At 38.8% G+C, this 18,710-nt stretch overlaps 1 long non-coding RNA gene across 1 annotated transcript in view; it reads right to left on the reverse strand.

The window, feature by feature from the left end:
• The window catches only part of LOC116595673, a 44,335-nt gene extending 35,161 nt beyond the window's left edge, over positions 1-9,174 (reverse strand). Inside the window, exons 1-3 of the long non-coding RNA XR_004287813.1 lie at positions 9,100-9,174; positions 8,656-8,735; positions 2,147-2,265 (exon numbers count right to left, since the gene is read on the reverse strand). This is a non-coding gene — a long non-coding RNA (uncharacterized LOC116595673). The remainder of the gene's footprint in view (positions 1-2,146; positions 2,266-8,655; positions 8,736-9,099) is intronic.
• Between the last annotated feature and the right edge of the window lie 9,536 nt (positions 9,175-18,710).

Genomic DNA, 18,710 nt, shown 5'->3' on the forward strand with positions numbered 1-18,710 from the left:
TTCAGAGGTAACTGAATGGCTGCAGAACTGTTTGTTGATGAGAAGGCCTAGAAAAATCATTGGAGTCTTCATACAACCCACCACATCCTATGAGAAAACCAGCAGAGAGGGAATAAGGGAACTCTTATCTTCCTGAATGATGTCATTTATGCTGAAACTTAATTATAAGCGAACATCCATCTTTCCTGTCAAACAATGCAGTGTACATAGGCCAAATCATTTTTAATGTAAATATAAATGGTTCTTGTGTGTAGCCGCTGGGGAGATGGCTAATACGGGGGAGGAGGAGGAGGATGGAAAGCTAATTCTACTTCGTGAAGGAAAAATTGTCTCAGTGTCTTGATATTCTGTAACTATTAGGAAAAGGAAAATCCCCATAAATGTTGGTAATAGGGAATTGGCTTGCCAGTGTCCAAAATGCAGAGATTTATCTTGAACATTTTTACTTTATTTCTGCTTTCCAGTCAGATAGTCAACCTATAAATATGTGCTTTTCCTATCAGCATGATGGTTTGTTTCTTTTTTCATTTATATGGTTGAGTTTTCTGGCACATTTCTGTTCCCACAAACATTTCTCTAGAGTTTCATATATAAAGAAGCTTTAAGTAAAAGACAAATTTGGTAAAAACCAAAAATTACTCATTGAAACCAGTATACTATGTTGTGAAATCAGAAAATATAGAAACCATAAGCTCCTCTTATTGGTACATAAACTCATGTATTTGGGACTGTTGCATAACTGAAACTGTCCAATTTCAAAGGCTCGTAAACTACCAGATAACTCTGTGAATCTTGATGGGAAAAATAGACAACCCAAGTCCCACAGCATATTGGGCATGAGTCTAGCAAGAAGGTGATTCCGGGGAATTAAGAGTATACATATTAACCAAGCAGTGCGGGTGGGATGAAAAATATCTGTGGTCTTCTACACATTCATGTATAGGGTACAAATTTACCCACTATAGGCAAAAACATCTAGGCAATTTTGGAATAGAGTTCTAAAATCAACGATTACTTACATGGACTTTTTTTTGTGCCTGCTAATGTGTGTAGGACTGTATTAGGTGATATGAAGAGGTATAGGGCATTGTTTCTACAGTCAGTAAATGACAGCAAACCCTGGCAAGTATACTCATACATAGACACTAAAATATCACTCACATTGTAAGGTAATGCTCATTTGAAAGCAGGATGGGAAAAAAGAGAGTGAGAACTGCCTTCTTCCTTCTGTCCGTGATGCTTAGGAGACTTCTAGGTCATGATCTGGGTACATGGGACTCTGGAATTGTCCATTCCAATGACCCTGGGCTGGCTCCCAGGGTTGTGCATTGGGGACATCTTGTTGCTGCAGGGCAGACTTAGGCTACCTCACTGCTCTCCATTTGCATGGCCAACTCTCATGAGTCCATAAGGCCACTTTAGACATAGGGATCCCAAGATGATTTCTGACAAGTGTTGTGAAGCCATCTGGAGGGAGCTGTGTGCTCTTGACAAAAAGGGTCATTGTGTTGCCCAGGGCATACTTAGGCTTCTTTACCTCAACAGACTTCTAAGTTGTGATGAAAAATTGGAATTAGAACTCAAACTTGGGACTCTTACTTCCAGTATCATTTCTCTGTTTACACATTTTATTCACTGTACGATTTCATTTTCCACCCCCAAAATAAAGGATTACATTTTTTTTTTTTTTTTGAGCAAGCCCTGAAGTAGAAAGAAAGAACAGGAACAATTGTCCTCCCACCAACTCTGACCATTTGTTTCAAACTCTTAATGCCATTCATTCCCCCACTTTTTTTAGTTTGAAGAGAATCAGAAAGGGGAGAGGAAAGAGGGAGAGGGAGAGAGAAAAAGAGGGACAAAGAGAAAATTTTCCTCTGGAGTTGGTTGTATTCAACCAACCTACTCCTCAGGGAGTAAAGGCAGAGCTGTTTGATGGAACAGGAATAAGAGAAGGATACACCTGTAACTATTATACAGACATATACGTACAGCAATTGTCCGTCCGTCTATCTATCTATCTATCTATCTATCTATCTATCTATCTATCTAACTATCATCATTCCATCCACCCACCCATCCACCCATGTATCTGGCTCTTCATTCTTGCTTCCTAGATGACCTAGAATTAAGATGATCTCCTCCTTACAGTGCCGGAAGCAGAAATCGGTGGTAGTAGTCCATACTTCATGCTGGGTACATGTTGTCTGACTCAGTTTTGTGGTTTGGAAAAAGATCCTTCTTCTTCAGTGACTTTCTAGAAGTGACCTGAAAGAAAAAGCTTCAATAGTTTCCACAGTGGCCCTGTCGCTGGCACCAATGCCCACACAGCTGTCAGCAGCTAATGAGTGTGGTGAAGAGGTGAGGAGGTGGTGGCGGTCAGCTTCCTTGGTGATCTATTCGTCATGTTTCTATAATCATGGGCTGTGTGTCGGAGCTTTGGTTTTTATTACCCTATTTTTGTATAAGCTGGGTTTCTAGCTGAAAATGTCTATCTTGTTCTTCTGTTATGAATCCACTAAATCTGAACTTAGTGGCCTCTCTATAAGGATAAGCTTTCTCCAGCATTGTCAAAGTGGCCTTGTGAGAGGAGATGTATTTTGGACCATGTAACCCCGGTATCATTTGAGACTACATTACTCCAGTCCTCTTAGACCCTAGAGTAATAGAAATTTTTAAAAAGAAAGAAGATGAAACCAAAATTTTCATTACATCTCTTTTAAGGGAAATCACAACAGCAAATTAATTGCACCAGCTAGTCAAGAAAAAATAACTACCTATAAAAGGCTGCTTAGGCTTGGGATGAGTTAAGAAAATACTTAGGATGAAGTCATTGCCCACAGTGGAGCGGGAGATGTGCTCAGCGTTGTCACAGGTAAGCTACCAAAAGTAAACGTGTTTTTCCAGGCGGAGAAATAAAATGTTTGTATGTTAGAGGAGTTTTGCGAGATTTTGAGGGCAAATATGTGATCTGTACCTTTATTCAAATATAACATTTCTTGAGCACAGATCCATTAATATGTGTGCTTTGGAAAAAATACTGGCAATAGAAGGAATGGAAAGGGAAGCATGCTATTGTATTTCACAGAATCTAAGATAGCTTTGATTGTAAGATGCACCATTATTTTATGTACTACTAAGAAAGAAAAAGCATTGCTAATTAAATTATGTCATGCCATTGATTGGAAGATGCAGTCCAATTTCACAGATGTTAAAGTGTAAAAAACAAATGCAAGTCTTAGACTTGATAGCATTCAGTGTATCTCCTGTTTCAAAGATATACAACACATTTTAATAGCTCTGAGAAGTCCCATAGGGGAAAAAAAAAATCTGTTTTACTCAGCTTTCCCCCAATTTTCTAACTTAAAGTGTTTTCATTGGGCAAATATCTTTATGAGCTCATGCGTTAAAACGTAGTTGATGGATTTTAATTCATCACGGTTCTAATACTATTGAACTTCAACTTGTTGAATCTCTGGCTACAAAACTCTCTTCCAGTTTTGTCTTGAGACCTTTGGGCATGGCTGCGAATCGTGGAGAACTGTCTTGCTTTCTGTATATCAAGTTTCTGATCTGATCTTCTGTATTTCCTTCCATGTTCCTGGAATCAGTCATTTTAAACACAGTTTACTCTTCAATATTTCAAAAAAATTTTTTAACTAAAAAAAAATTCTAATTTTTTTTTTTTTTAGTTTATCATCTCATTTCTGAGTTTTGATTCTGGCTTATGTTTTTCTTTCATGCCTTTTCTTTCATTTCCTTAATGTCTTTTAGTTCACTTAGGAATAGGATACTACAGTTCTGATCTATATTTTGAATATGTCTTTCTGGCATGCTTTTATTTTCTGCAATAGTAATATTCTGCTGTTTGTTCTTTTTCTGATATTAACTTTGTGTAGAATATTTTTCTGTGGATCTTTTTAATGTGAAATTAGTTTTATAAGGCTGCTTGATTCAGAGAGCTTTTCAAGCTTCACATATCCATCTTTGCTGTTGTTTTTATGTAGTTTTAAAAAATATGGTGGCTGTCTTCAAAGATTCCTGCTTACCTCCCCATTTTTACCTATACCACATTTTCTTCCTCTCTATCATTCCTGACATGCTCAAATTTGATTCTGCTTCTAGACCCTTCAGTATGGGGTTCTGTCTGGGAAGGAAGTCATGAAAAGTCAGTTTCAAGACTGTCTAAGTGGGCAAAATCCTTCCCAGATCCAGCTGCTGTTCTCTTGGCTCTGTGAACTTTTCTGTGAATACCTAGTCACCGTTTCAGCTTTCTCTTCACCCCATTGCTTCCTCCTGCTTTTACCTGCATAGATGCGATACCATGCTGTTCTGTACCTGTTGGTGGTTTATCTCTGCATGCTTCTATTTTGAGTTTTATGGGAATACTTTACTATCTAGTTTTGTTCTTACTTTATGAGTTTGGGTTTTGCTGTTTAATCGGTGTGCCAATATTTTAGGGATTATGGAAGATCTAGCAGCTAGGCTGCTACTACCACTGTCCTATTTCTAGAATCATCTGGAATACCCTTTTAATGGCATAACCATTTCGGTCTTATGGAGTCATAATCTGCAGAGTCTTGGTTTGATAAATGCTATCCTGATCTATTAGGACCATTAATGTTGGCTTAGGGGTACTCTACTCAGTGCTTGAGAAAAAATCATTATCTTCTAGTTTGATTAAAATCTCTAATGTCAATCATAATAGTGATTATAACATCTTCATACTATAAATAGCTTTTCCATTTATAGAATACTTGTGCAACCATTCTTTTAGTTAATCCTACTAACAGTCCTGTAAAGTGCATAGACCAAGTAATGCTTATTTTGGAGACAAAGATTTGGAAACTCAGAAAAGTTAATTACCTTCTCCAAGTTTGCACAGCTGGGAGGTGGCACAGCTGAGAATTCTCCCTGTCATTCAGTGTCATAGTCACACTTCATGCTATTAACCTAATCAAGCAAACAGGCTGAGATCTTCTGCCTTGTGTATGAACACATCTGCATGAAACAGGGATCTTTGATCTTTGCTTTGAAAAGGATAGAAACTTCTGCTCAAGAGAGATGTTCTGGGGGGAGATTCTAGACAAAAATTCAACTAAATACTACATTAGTCTGTTCAGGCTGCTATAACAAAAATACCATAGACTGGGTGACTTTGCCAACAAACGTTTATTTCTCATAGTTCTGGAGACTGGGAACTCCAAGGTCAATTGCCTGCAGATTCAGTGTCTGGTGAGAGCCTATTTCCTGATTCAAAGATGGCTGTCTTCTTTCTGTGTCCTTAAATGGCAGAATGGGAGCAAAAGAACTCTCTGAGGTCTCTTTTATAAGGGCACTAATCTCTTCCCATAGGTCAAATGCCATCACCCTGAGGGCTAGACTTCAACATATGACTTTTGGATGAGGCACAAAACTTCAGTCTATAGCACATATATAAGCTTTTGCCTCATACCGACCACTGAATGGAACCTCTCATGTTGGTGTGTTGGACTTTTCCACATAAGTCTCAGATGTTGCTTTGATATAGAGCAGGACAGACTTAATGGTCTGACCAGTGCCTCTATTTTCTGGGATCTTAATCTGAACAGAGGTTAGAGCTATCTCCTTAAATATGGAAGAAATGCCATGCCCTTCTTACCACATTAGCCCCAAGGGAGAAGAGAGGGAGAGCCGGGACAAAGAACAATAGTCAAATGTGGGGTTTTAATGGGTGTGTGCCACAGGTACTCTTGAGATGTAAAGATCTTTTCTAGTCACACTGGAAGACTCTTCACCCCATCCCTACCTTCCACTCCCCCCCACTTCCCCCTGCCCCTTGGTGCTGGGACATAGCAGTGCTATTGGTCGAGATCCACATCAGGGACTTTCCTCTTTGGAGTTGGGGTGGGGAGCAGTGAAGAGGGTGGAAAGTGGTGAGGAGATGGAGGGAAATTCAAGCTTTGACTTTTGTCTATTAGAGAAAGGAAGTTAGACTAACTGGAAAATCATTTAGAAGTGGGAAGAAGTCATGTCCTTCTCTTTTTCAAATGTGTGTGCTTCCTTCTCCATATGAAGCTTTCTCCCAAGGCTCTCCAGCACCCTTCCAGCCTTATGACTTTCCTAATGCTCTGATTTCTAAGGATCACGGACACCTTTCTAACTCCAGACACCTATTTGTCATTTCTCCTCTTTCACCTGTTCTTACACACACATTCATGTTTCTGTCAAAGAAATGCAAAGTTGCCTCTTTTCATGACACTTCTAACGAAAGTATTAGCTGCTTGAGGCAAAGGCTGATTGCTACTTCCCTTTTTATTGGCTCAAGACCTAGTAAAGAGCTTTCCACACATTACTAGCTAAAAAGTGATATTGGTTGATGAGATTTATAGGTAAATATACATCAATTTCTAGAAAAAAAGGGAAACAACTTTTCTTTCCTGAAATTTCACCTGTAGGACTCAACAACCATCATCGTTCTGAAAAGAAAGCAATATTTGAAGGGAGAAGCAAGGTACAGGTGTTTTTGTTTGTTTGTTTGTTTTGTTTTGTTTTATGTTTTTTTAAGGTGGTAGGGTGACATAAGAGAACATGAGAAGATGGGCCGACCCATGGCCAAATCTCAGATTTGAATATTAAGCTGTATTTCTTACCAAGAGCAAGGATCAACAAACTAAAGCCCATGGACCAAATATAACCAGTTTCCAGTTTTGTTTTGTTTTTCTTTTTAAATAAGCTCTATACCCAGCATAGAGTCCAATGAAGGGCTTGAACTCACAACCCTGAGATCTTGACCTGACTGAGATCAAGAGCTGGATGCCTAACTAACTGCCCTGAGTCTCCCAGGGCAACCACCCTGAGTCTCCAGTTTTTATAAATAAAGTTTTATTGAAACAGAGTCATACCCTTTTGTTTACATATTGTTTATGGCTGTTTTCATACTACAGTGGCTGAATTGGATATTTGTAGCAGAGACCTCATGGCCTGCACAGCCAAATAAATTAACCATCTAGCTCTTTACAGAGAAAGTTTGCTGATCCCTGCCCCAGAGAGAGAGCACTTGATACTAAAACTGGAGGGAGTCTTTCCTGTTTGGATTTAACTTCTTTTCTTTCCCTGCTCTGCTTTCAATGTCAAGGGGAGGTTATAATGATACTTCATGGGCCCCAGTGCTCTCCCTTCTCTCCTGGAAAATCAAGGAAAAAAAAAAAGAGAGAGAGAGAGAGAGAGAAAATAAAAGAAAGAAGAAGGAAGGAGAAGAAGTTCATAGCAGAACATTTCTACTCTTTGGAAACTCACATAGGCTATTGCCCCTAATTCCTTGGCAAGTAGAATGTGAAGGTGATGCTAGAATAATATGTTAAATATATCTTCCTTTTCTGGAGAAACAGCCTTTTAGGTATAGCACTGCTCATACCCATTGTACATCTATCTCATTAAAGGTTATATTGCTTTAAAATGAGCTTCTGGTTGAGATAATAGTATTGGATCAAGATTTAGTTTATATTGAAACAGTTTGATTGGAATATCATAGTATGAGGAAGCAAGGAAAAGGCCAAATGTGCTTACATTAGATGTAATTTAGTAAAAATGGAAAGTTCAGGCGTTTCTGGCATATAGAGAACATTTATAGCATTTTGGCTTTTCACATTCATCTTTTAAAGTTCCCAGTTACAACATTTTCTTTTCTTGGCTCCTTAAAAATAATGAATAATTTTTCTCTGTGCCCATAGCTTGAAATATTTTGGTATATGTTAATTCAGAAGATAAAATTTCTTTTGGAAATGTTCACTTTAGCCTGAATATTAAAAATGGAAAGTCTACTAGCTATAATTCTAAAATTACCAGTAACATTGGTTTCATATTATGAAATTGTTTTGAGAACCTTATTCAGGGGTCTGGAAGTAGTAACCATCCAATCAGAGTATCAACGCCAGACTTGGGTTCTGATTTAAGGAGTGTCTCCATCTGCCCACACTTTTTCATCAGCATTAGCCCTGTGCTTTAGTAAGCACCAAAAATTAACCTGCTAAAAGCCATGCCTACCCTACAGCTTGTGAGGAATACATTTCTGGGGACTGTTAAGATGATGTATTTCAGTGTCTACTGTCTGCAAAATATTTGTCTTTTTCTACTTATAGGCAGTTGATAGGTTATTTCCTTGCCTCCTTTATGTTAGGATTGGCCTTTTCTCTAACCACTGAAATGTGAGAGGAAGTTTTGAATATCATTTCTGGTTGTAAGTTTTAAGAGCCTGCACAAGAATCACCACTATCACTTCCTCTTTTCCTGAGCTTTAGCCATCAGCAACATTTAATATAATGTGGGCTTTGCACATCTGGGTTCCAGAGTTGGATGATATAGAGATGAGGACTCAGCCAGCCTGTGAAGGATATGTAGTCAGTGCAGGAATTACACCTTTGTGTTTTAAGTCACAGGGATATATGGTCTCTTTTGTTACTGCAGCATAACCTGGACTTTCCTGATTGATTCAGTATATCTGGGATAGCATTAAAAAAATAATTGGAATTTGCCATAGTGAGGGTTGGTTCTATGGGGAAATAATCATTTATTTAAAAAAAAAATAACTTACATGAATGTTTGCTATAAGATTGTAGTCAGTGATTTCATATTAGTATGCCTCTGTGACACAATATCCACTTTCTACTGTCTGCTCACCTTTGTTGTTGCTGTTGTTCCTTATTTATGTTATTCCCAAGAAAGAAGAGATTTGAAGTCCAGCTCTCAATCAGCATCCCCTGAAGAAAGCAACCCTAAGATGGAATTAAATGCTATTAGGCCGGGGGGAAATACAACTAGAGAACAACAAGCTATTAGCAAATTGGGTTGCTTTCAACATAACATAACATAATGTAACATAACATAACATAATATAACATAACATAACATAACATAACAGGATAATATAAATATGGATGAGCATTCTAGTCCAAGTTTTTATTGTGAAAGGTACAGATGATATGAGTGGAGGAGAAGCTGAGACAAAGATTTAGCCAGAAAAACACATTTTTGTGTATGCCAGACCACTTAATCCATTTCTTCTCTCATTTTTTAAGCCCAGGCAATATAATTGTTAACAATTTGTGACCTTTTTAAACTCACAGTGACTAAGGCTTTTCCCATACTCTTACAAATCGGGTACTTGAACTGTTTTAGCTGTACTAGCCTTAGACAGGCTTCTTCTTTTCTCTTTGTGGGCAAGAATCTCTTCCAAAGACCTCTTCAGACCTCAGCATATCCAGACCTTTGAGAAGGCAGCTGTCGAAGGAAAGAAGCCATTTAAGCTGGTCAATGTGGGTTTATGACTTCATAGAACAAAGCAATGTTCTTTGCCTATTGTTCCATCTATAGCCACATGCACATATTAGCAGCAATAATAAAATATTGCTGCATTATCCCCAAAGCATCGGCCTCTGATAAGATAAAAGCTTTTTTCCCAAAGGGGTTGGTTAGTGTATGGGGGTGGGAGATTGGAAAGGAAAGAATACATTAACCTCATGGTTCTGATAGAAATGGGCTCTTCCGTTATGAAGAAAATGTGCACGTTAAACATGTGTGACTAGCAAAATTATAAGAGATCGGTTACCTTTTCACTCTACTTATCTCAGTTTATAGACTAGTAAGTGGTTAGAATGCTGCAGACTGCTCACTGGGAAGAGGCCTATGAAAAACATATGAGTCAGTTCCCCCTCCTCCCCACCCCCCCAAAAAAAAAGAAAGAGAGAGAGAGAGATCAAGAGAGATTATTGAGGTATTGAGTGAGTGGAAACTCAAAATATATCCCAGATATCTATAGCGTTGTCCTAGGCTCTTATAACATCCTTGGATGAAACTATTACTTCTGGCTTATTTTTCTTTATTACATTCTTCAGTATGAGGATATATGTAATATAACATACACATAAATAATGAAGTAGAATAGTAAAATGAATGAGTGTAAATTCATCCCTCAATTATAGAACCAAACCTTGTTGTAATTGCTTATACACTCCTCCCATATCATGTGCTTCTGCCTTCTCCAAGCCTGGGGATGAACTTTGTGTTGCTTGTTTTACTTAAAAATCATTCTCCCTTCCTCTCTCTCTGTCTCTCTCCCACATACACATACATCCATATAGAGTGTTGCTTGATTTTGATGGTCTCTTTGAGCTATATACAAATGATACACCTTGCATGCTCTGCTGGGACTTGATATTTTTATTCAATATTTAAGATGCACCCATGTTGTTTGTGAAGTTCTAGTCTGTTTTCTTGCCCTCTAATTTCCTAGTATGTGACTATACTACAATTTGTTCATCCACTTTTTTTTTTTTTCCCTGCTGGTGGGCATTAAAGTTGTTTCCCAGATTTTTATTTTTATTTTTTTGATTGCTGTGAACAGAACTGCTATGAATATTTTTATTCATGTCTCCTGAGACACATGGGCAAAAGTTTATTTGATAATTGCTCTGGGTTGTAGAACAGGTGAACATTCCATTTTATCACACACTGTTACATTTCTTCCGAGTGATTCTCTCAGTTTGCTTTCCTTTCAGTGACATATATGAACAAATATATCCACATTTTCACTCTTTAATATTATGAGATGTCTTAATTTATGCCAATCTAGTATATAAACGGTATCTCATTGTGGTCCTAATTTGCATCTCCATGATTGCTAATGAGTTTGAGCATTTTCACAAATATTTATTAGCAATTTGTGTCACCCCTGACTTTTTTTTTTTTTAACTAGCAAGGTAACTACCTATTCAGTTCTCATTAAGAAGGAAAGAGAAGTCAGTTGATTAAAGTCTTTTATAATTAAATCCACAATTGGTAGATGATAGATGACCAGAAACTAAAGTGAGAGCACTAGTTTCTCTCTGTGAAAGCAGAACAGTAAGCTATAGTGCCCTTGGGAATTCCTGAAATCCTATACTTGTAAAACAATTTGTTCCTAATAAGGAACAATGAATTACATCTATAAATAACGATACATGATAATTGGGGATTTTCTGTATTCCCATAGATAAATTATATGTTGTGGTTGCAAGCAACAGAAACCCCCTTTGGCTAACTTAAGCCCCAAAAGATTATTCATCACCATTCTGTTTATAATAACAAAAAAACTGGAATAACTGAAATGTCCCTCAAGAGGAGATGGGTGAGTGAATTATTGGTAGTCATGGCATCTTGTGTAATGACCCCACTGAGACTGTACATGATTCCCAAGGAAATCTGGGTGCTGTTACCAACAGAAAGGGTAGCATGTATGCGGGGAGGAAAACACCAGCTCCCAAACCCCTTGACTAACTGGATGTTTTCTTAGGTAGAAAGACTGAAAGCATTGCTAATCTCCAAAGAAGAGACATGGAATTTGAATGGGGGAAAATATGTGTTTTTAACATCATCCATCATGAGAAAATACTGTTAGATTATTTTTCCAACTAGACTGGCATTCCTTTTGGCTGAGGTTTTGTAGGCTATGTTAATAGCCAATAAGATAAGAATTTGTGTCAAGGTGTGATGATGGTAATGACTTGGCCCAGGGAAGGGGTATGTGCCAAATCCAGTGCCGGCGAGGATCCATTCATAAGTACGCTCCTATCCAATCAGTAATTGTGAACCCCTGGGAGAGGAATGATATCCCTATTCACTGAGGGAATAGCGGACTGTTAGAATTTCTTTGGGTCCTGTCACTAATAGGGATTGTCTCTAAATCCCATCTCTCCATCAAAGTTTGAGGTTGACACTAATTTTAAACAAACATTAAATCCTAAATCTAAACAAGTCAGATAGAGAGTACTTTGGTTTTAGTAAGGTCCCAAGAAGCCTGGGAGGCAGGAGAGGCTAAGGTTGTGAACTCCAGTTACGTACGCACAGAGAAATGAGAGAACAGCACCATTTTGAAATCCGAAAAAGCTGTGACCCACAACTAGAAAATAGGCAATTAGGGCCATTTTGCTTTAACTTTTCTGTTCAGGAGGAAACTTACCAAAGCATATAACAAAATAATTGGATATATAAACGATAACAGAATTTTAATATGAACAATGTCAATAATAATGATCCAGGTATTCTTTGTTTAATTTTTTAGTTTGGATTACAAAACCCCTTCACTTTTATGAAAGACCTACATTAGTAATTGTTTTTGCTAATTGAAATAAGTCTGAGGAGGATCTTTGCTTTCATGAAAAAACACCATTCTGCATTTATTTTGCAACAAGCCTTGAGAGGCAGTGAACCCTCCGAGCAGTGGAACGGTGGAAGTGGCCCGCCAAGCTCCTTCCCCGGAGCTACACTCAGCATCTCAGCATCAAGGTGTCATAGTTTTAAACTGTGTCTGTGAGCATCTGTGCTTTATCTCAATTAATTTTGTACATCCTTTAGTAACATGTATTCTAAGGTATCAGAAAAGCTTAAGAGAGGTTATTTTTTGGGCTCTGGGAACTCTCAAAAGTTTTTGTTTATAAATTAACAGTAATTGCTTCTTTGTTTTGTGCCATTTTGGCTTATGAAAGTTTTCATAGGAGCGCTCTACTTCTGGGTAGTGGGGAAACCTGTAATAGTTACCATTTACTGATTTTTTTTCTCTGCATCTTGCAAAGTGCCTTGTGTGTCTTATTTCCAATCCTCCTAACAGCCCTTTCAGTAGGTTTCTTATTCTTGTTTTACAGGTGAGGAAACTAAAGTTCAGATCAGTTTTTTTTTTTTTTAAAGATTTTCTTTATATATTTGACAGAAAGAGAGAGATCACAAGTAGGCGGAGAGGCAGGCAGAGAGAGAGGGGGAAGCAGGCTCCCTGCTGAGCAGAGAGCCCGATGCGGGGCTTGATCCCAGGACCCTGAGATCATGACCTGAGCCAAAGACAGAGGCTTAACCCACTGAGCCACCCAGGTGCCCCCAGATCAGTTTTAAGTAACACAGGTAAGGTAGCAGGTGACATTGCTGGTATGATGCCACATTTGGAATTAGAATTATGAAAATAAAAAATGAGCTTTGACTTTCTCCTGCAAAGAGAGATACAGTGTTTGATAATATACAATATTTGATGACTCTGCTTCATATTTCTTTACACAGTTACATCAGTATACCTTGATGGTAATTGTTTATGAAACAGTTAGGATTGGAACAATTTATTTTAGATCAGTTAAGGAAGGTTATAAAACACTGGATGCTTTCTCTCCGTGATAAATACCTTTTGACATTTAGTATCCCACTTGTGAAATGGTTTCAGCAAATTCCCTCATTCCTCCTCTTTAAATGATAGGGAGAAGTAGGGGGAAGCTCTGATGAGGCCTACCTTTTGGCTGGATAAAGAAAAAGGGGCTGGAAAATGTCCACTTGTTTTGGGGGACAGAGTCCATGTTTGGATCTGTTGTAATCTTTAGTCTTGTGGCAGTAGAAAATTTGACCCATGTGGACAGTAGCAGTGTAACACTGTGTTATAGTTTTCACTTAAACAAAGTATCTCCATTTAATAAACTTTTAATCCTTTTATATAAAAGCCAGCCTTAGAAGGCTCTACAGAATCCATCCTTTTCCCCCTTAATTTCCTTAATTTATTATCTGTTGGCCAGCAATACTCCCATCTGAGTCACCAGGCCTGGGTGTGCTGTTCCTCTGGTTCATCTACGATGGACTAGAACACAGTGTCTCGTGCAGCCATTATCTTTCTGCTCTCACTATAATCAGCAGTCTTGCACAGCTTGATCTCCCTTTTAATTTAGAATTTGTCTTCTTTCTTGGCTGCTGGCTGCCTTCAGAAAGGAATGAGCATTCTCAGTGAGTAAATGTAACTAACTCCCCAACCCTCACCCTCTTCCCACCCCAGCAATCATTAGTTGGAACATCTGTTCACCCTGCGCTGGGAACATGATAGAGCTCACACTGGGATTTTTGGTTAGGATCTTTTCAACATCAATTATTTACTAGACTGAGAGCTTCTAAAAAGAAAGAACTGTGTCCTATGCTCAACCGTAATTTGGAGCCCAAGCATAAAACCTATTAGGGCCAAAGAAATATTTGTTTGATTGATTTGAATATTTACATCTGAGACATTAACTGAAGATAGTCGGTAGAGGAGGGGAACCAGAAAGCCACATTTTGTCATAAAGATTTACCCTTGATTGGAAAGGAACCATGTTAATGATCTAATTCTTACTGCATCATTCTGCTTACACACTCATATATTTAACTCTAGAGGCGGTAGTGAGAGTTAGGCTCTTGAGCAAGACAGACTTAAGACAGATCCCAGTGTTGTTGCTTCCTAGCTTGGTGCCCTTGGGCAAGTTGCTTAAACATTTAAAGCCTCGATATTCTCATCTGTAAAATGGTTATAAATAATCACAACTACCTTAGGGTAGATTTTGAGATAATATTGGTAAAGTACTGTAGTAAGTGTTCAATGAATGACCACTGTGATGATTAATATTCAACAGCTAATAGCAAAATTGCTTACTGTTGACTGTAGCTAACTTTTCCATTCAGCTTCAAAGATACAGAATTTTGAACCATCTAAAATAGTTATTCAGAGAGTAATTATTTGCTTTACTCACATAGACCAATAATAGACATTCAATGACAATTGCTACAGCATGACTATTTTGTAGCATAAATGAATCTTTCCCCTAGGAACTCACGCATTTAAAAATATATATGTTTTAAGGAGGGGAGAGGCAGAGGGAGTGGGAGAGAGAAAATCTTAAGCAGACTCCATGCCCAAGCACAGAGCCCAATGTGGGTCTCAATCTTACAACCCTGAGTTTGTGACCTGAGCTGAAATCCAGAGTTGAATGCTTAACTGATGAGCTACCTAGGTGCCCCTCAAAAAAAAATTTTAAATTAGCCATAAGTAGTACCTTTCAAAACCATCTCCCCTCTCCCCCTGTGGGTTCTTGTTTATTCAATACCCAGTCTTGTTGTGTATATCAGTCAGCTATTGCTGTATAACAAACCATCCCCAACACACAGTGGCTTAAAAGAGAGGTCATTTATTCTGACTCATACAATAGTTGGTTGTGTGGGAGTTGGCTAATCTACGCTGTGGTTGGCTGTGTGATTCTGATTCATGGCGGTAGGTCTGTCTAGATCCAGTTCCTTATTACAGACTGGGTTCACATCTGATACATATACATTCACTCACACTGGGCCTAAGCCCTTCTCATAGTGATGACAGAGACACAAGAGAGTAAGGTCATTTGTATAACTACATTTTAAACCACCGTTTGCATCATATCTGCTAATGTCTCATTGGCAAAGAAAGTCACGTGGCTGAGTCCAAATTCAGAGAGTCCTATTTCTTTTATAGAAATAAGCAGTCAGGAGTAAATATTTTTGAGCAAGAATCAATCTAACACTAAGTATAACAACATCAGAAATTCTAAATTGAGGCCAGCAGATATGTGAATAATTTCTTCCCCAGGGACTCACATAGCAATAGTGATTGATAAAGGGACTCATTTTTCTAAGAGTACATCTTCAACCAACCTTGCATCACTAAGTGCTCAGAATTTAGAATGTTCAGTTCAGTACATCTAAGAGGGAGGTATGCAACAGAGCTTTAAAAATACAGCACTTAAGAAAATAGACTGAAGTGAGTCCTAGGGGATATAGCTAAAGAGATTGCTATTACTTCCAGCAATACAATTTATGCTTCCTGCAAGAATACTATTTTGGGTTTTTTTTTTTTTTTTAAGAAAGAAAAACTAAATTGTGCTTGTGCTGAGTTTGATAATTTGGCTTCTGCAATATCAGGTAAGGCTTTGTATATTTGGCTTAGCAGGAACTTTTATTTTGGGAGTATTGTGGTCTCAAGGTTATAGGGTTACAAGTTTACACTCTACACTAACACACTCTAGATTTCCAAGTGTGACTGGGTGGGTGGGCAGGGGTGCGGGATGTTCTTACTTACACTCTTGCTGGCTTTCAGTGAAGTCTTATAAAGAAGTACTGTCTTGATGTCTACCATTGGTCTTCACCAAATATGGTGACTGAAAACAGGTCATTTAGATGTTTACCACCTGCATGGAAAGGAATGTATTTGGATGAGGAATGTAGATTTTTTGACAGTCCGGTTGTCTTAAACTAGACATTTCTGGAGCCAGTTTTCCTTTTCATCCTCCTCACTTCATCTTCAAGGGTAGCAAGCTAAGGGTTCCAACTGACTCAGGTTTCCAACGTTAGCTGCACTATGAAATCATCTGGGGAACTTTAAAGATACTGATGGCCGGGTCCTGTATTGGAGAGGCTGATTTAGCTGGTCTAGGACATCAGGATATTTAAAGCTTCCTGGTAAATGAACTGGGCAGCCATGGTTGTGAATCTCTAATCTAAGGGCATGCTGGCTTCATTTGTGTCTTTAGAAGAGCTCACTGTGGGACGTCTGGGTGGCTCAGTGGGTTAAAGCCTCTGCCTTCCTCTTGGGTCATGATCTCAGGATCCTGGGATAGAGCCCTCCATCGGGCGTCTGCTTCCCCCTTTGTCTCTGCCTGCCTCTCTGCCTACTTGTGATCTCTTTGTCAAATACATAAAATCTTTTTTTTTTTTTTTTTTTTAAAAAGCTCACTGCCTCTAGATGTGCGATGCAAAACGAGAGTCTGGCTGTTAATGAACTGAATGTTTCCAGTGCGCCTGGAGCTTAGCTCTTACCTCACTGAATTTAATCTTCACAAAAAATCCCATGATGGGTTACTGCTGTCCTCGCTCTATGGACAAGGAAACAGCTTCAGAGAGCTTGCCCTCAAACACAGAGTTCTGAATCACAAAGTTAGGATTTGGATCTCCATTCTCGGCTTCAAAGCCCAGACACCCTCTTAATCTGAAGTAGAGTCGAGTGGGTCCTGTTTTTGTCATCTCCCAATGCATCTTCAAACACGGAGGGCAGTTTTCCAGAGGCGTGTGCGCAGCCGGGCACATGAAAAGCAGTGAATATTCAGCTAAGACATGAGAGGGCAGCAATAGTTTTGATTCAGACTAGAGGTGGGCAACTTTAGCCTGTATGTCTATATCTTTGTGGGCTAAAGAAGACTTGCCAGATGTTTCTTTGTTTGATTGCAGAAGAGTGGATGGAAAAAAATTTTTTTTTCTTTCTTTCTTTTTTTTTTGTATTCTGATATTTTTAAATTTTGACAGAAAATTTTTATCCAGAGATATGTGCTTCTTTATATAGTGCATCTTAATAATATAAAAACCATCCAAATCTTTTTTTGCATTGTTTATTTTTTCAAGTTTGAATTTATTTCTGCCATTTTATCGTGTTGTGACGAGCACTGTGTGTTATACGTAACTGAAGACTCCTTTCTTTCTTTAATGATTTATTTTTCTTTTCTGCCTCACAGAGGTAGATTCATCCCCTTCACATTATTCAGGAAGTGGTCTTCCAAAAAGGAAGGACAAGAGGATCCACTGGGAGTGAGGGAACTAAGTACTGCCACTTCTAATCTCTTTTTTCTCATCATTTAAAAATTTAGGGGGGCACCTGGGTGGCTCAGTCATTTAAGCATCTGCCTTCGGCTCAGGTCATGAACTTGCGGTCCTGGGATGAAGCCCCTCCGTTAGGCTCCATGGTCAGCAGGGAGTCTGCTTCCCCCTCTCCCCCTACCCCTCCTCTTGCTTGTGTTCTCTCTCAAATAAATAAATACAATCTTAAATATTTTTTATTTATTAAATTTTTCTATTTTTGTGCTGGATTTGTCATATTTATGACATGTATAGCATACATATGTGTATTTCTTTTTTTTTTAAGATTTTATTTATTTATTTGACAGAGAGAGAGAGATCACAAGTAGGCAGAGAGGCAGGCAGAGAGAGAGGGGGAAGCAGGCTCCCTGCTGAGCAGAGAGCCCGATGCAGGGCCCGAACCCAGGACCCTGGGATCATGACCTGAGCCGAAGGCAGAGGCCTAACCCACTGAGCCACCCAGGTGCCCCCGTATGTGTATTTCTATCACACAAACACACACAGACATACAGCGGCATGTGCTTGGATATTTTAATTACTAAGAATGGATGTTTATAAAAGTTGAGAGACCCCTAGTGTTATGGGTTAAAGTGTGTCCCTCCCACAAAAAGAAGATATGCTGAAATCCTAACCCTCAGTACCTCAGAATGTGACCTTATGTAGGAATAAGACTGTGACAGATGTACTCAGTTGAGGTGAGGTCAGAATGGAGTAAGGTAGGCCTCTAACCGATGTGACCGGTGTCCTGATATGTACATACGTACACAGAGATACCCAGGGAAAATGCCGTGTGAACACGGAGGAAGAGACTGGAGTGATGCGTCTAGAAGTCAAGGAATGCCAAGGATTTGCTAGCCAGTGCAGGAAGCTCGGAGTGTGGTGTGGAATGGATTCTCCTTCAGAGCCCTCGGACAGAACCAGCCCTGGATCCAGGTATCTCAGCCTCAGACGTTTAATCTCCAAACCGTTACAATCTATTTTTGTTGTTTCAAGCCTAGTCTGTGGTGCTCTGTTATGTCAGCTCTCAGAAAAATAATACACCTCGTATATATTGACAAAAAAATCATCCAAAATATTTTAAGAAAACCTGACAAATTTACGCTGTGTCCAAGTGATGCAATCTATCAGTATGATCCTTTAGTTAGGAAACGTAAGCAGACAGATTTGAAGGCTGAGGAGGATACTAGGAGTCGGCGAGAGAAAAATATCCATTGCTTCTGAAGACCTCTCATTACCAGGGAAAAACCATGAGTGTCTCCACAGAAATGATGGGT

The sequence above is a fragment of the Mustela erminea genome, chromosome 7 (assembly GCF_009829155.1).
Source record: "Mustela erminea isolate mMusErm1 chromosome 7, mMusErm1.Pri, whole genome shotgun sequence".
Classification (NCBI taxonomy): domain Eukaryota; kingdom Metazoa; phylum Chordata; class Mammalia; order Carnivora; family Mustelidae; genus Mustela; species Mustela erminea.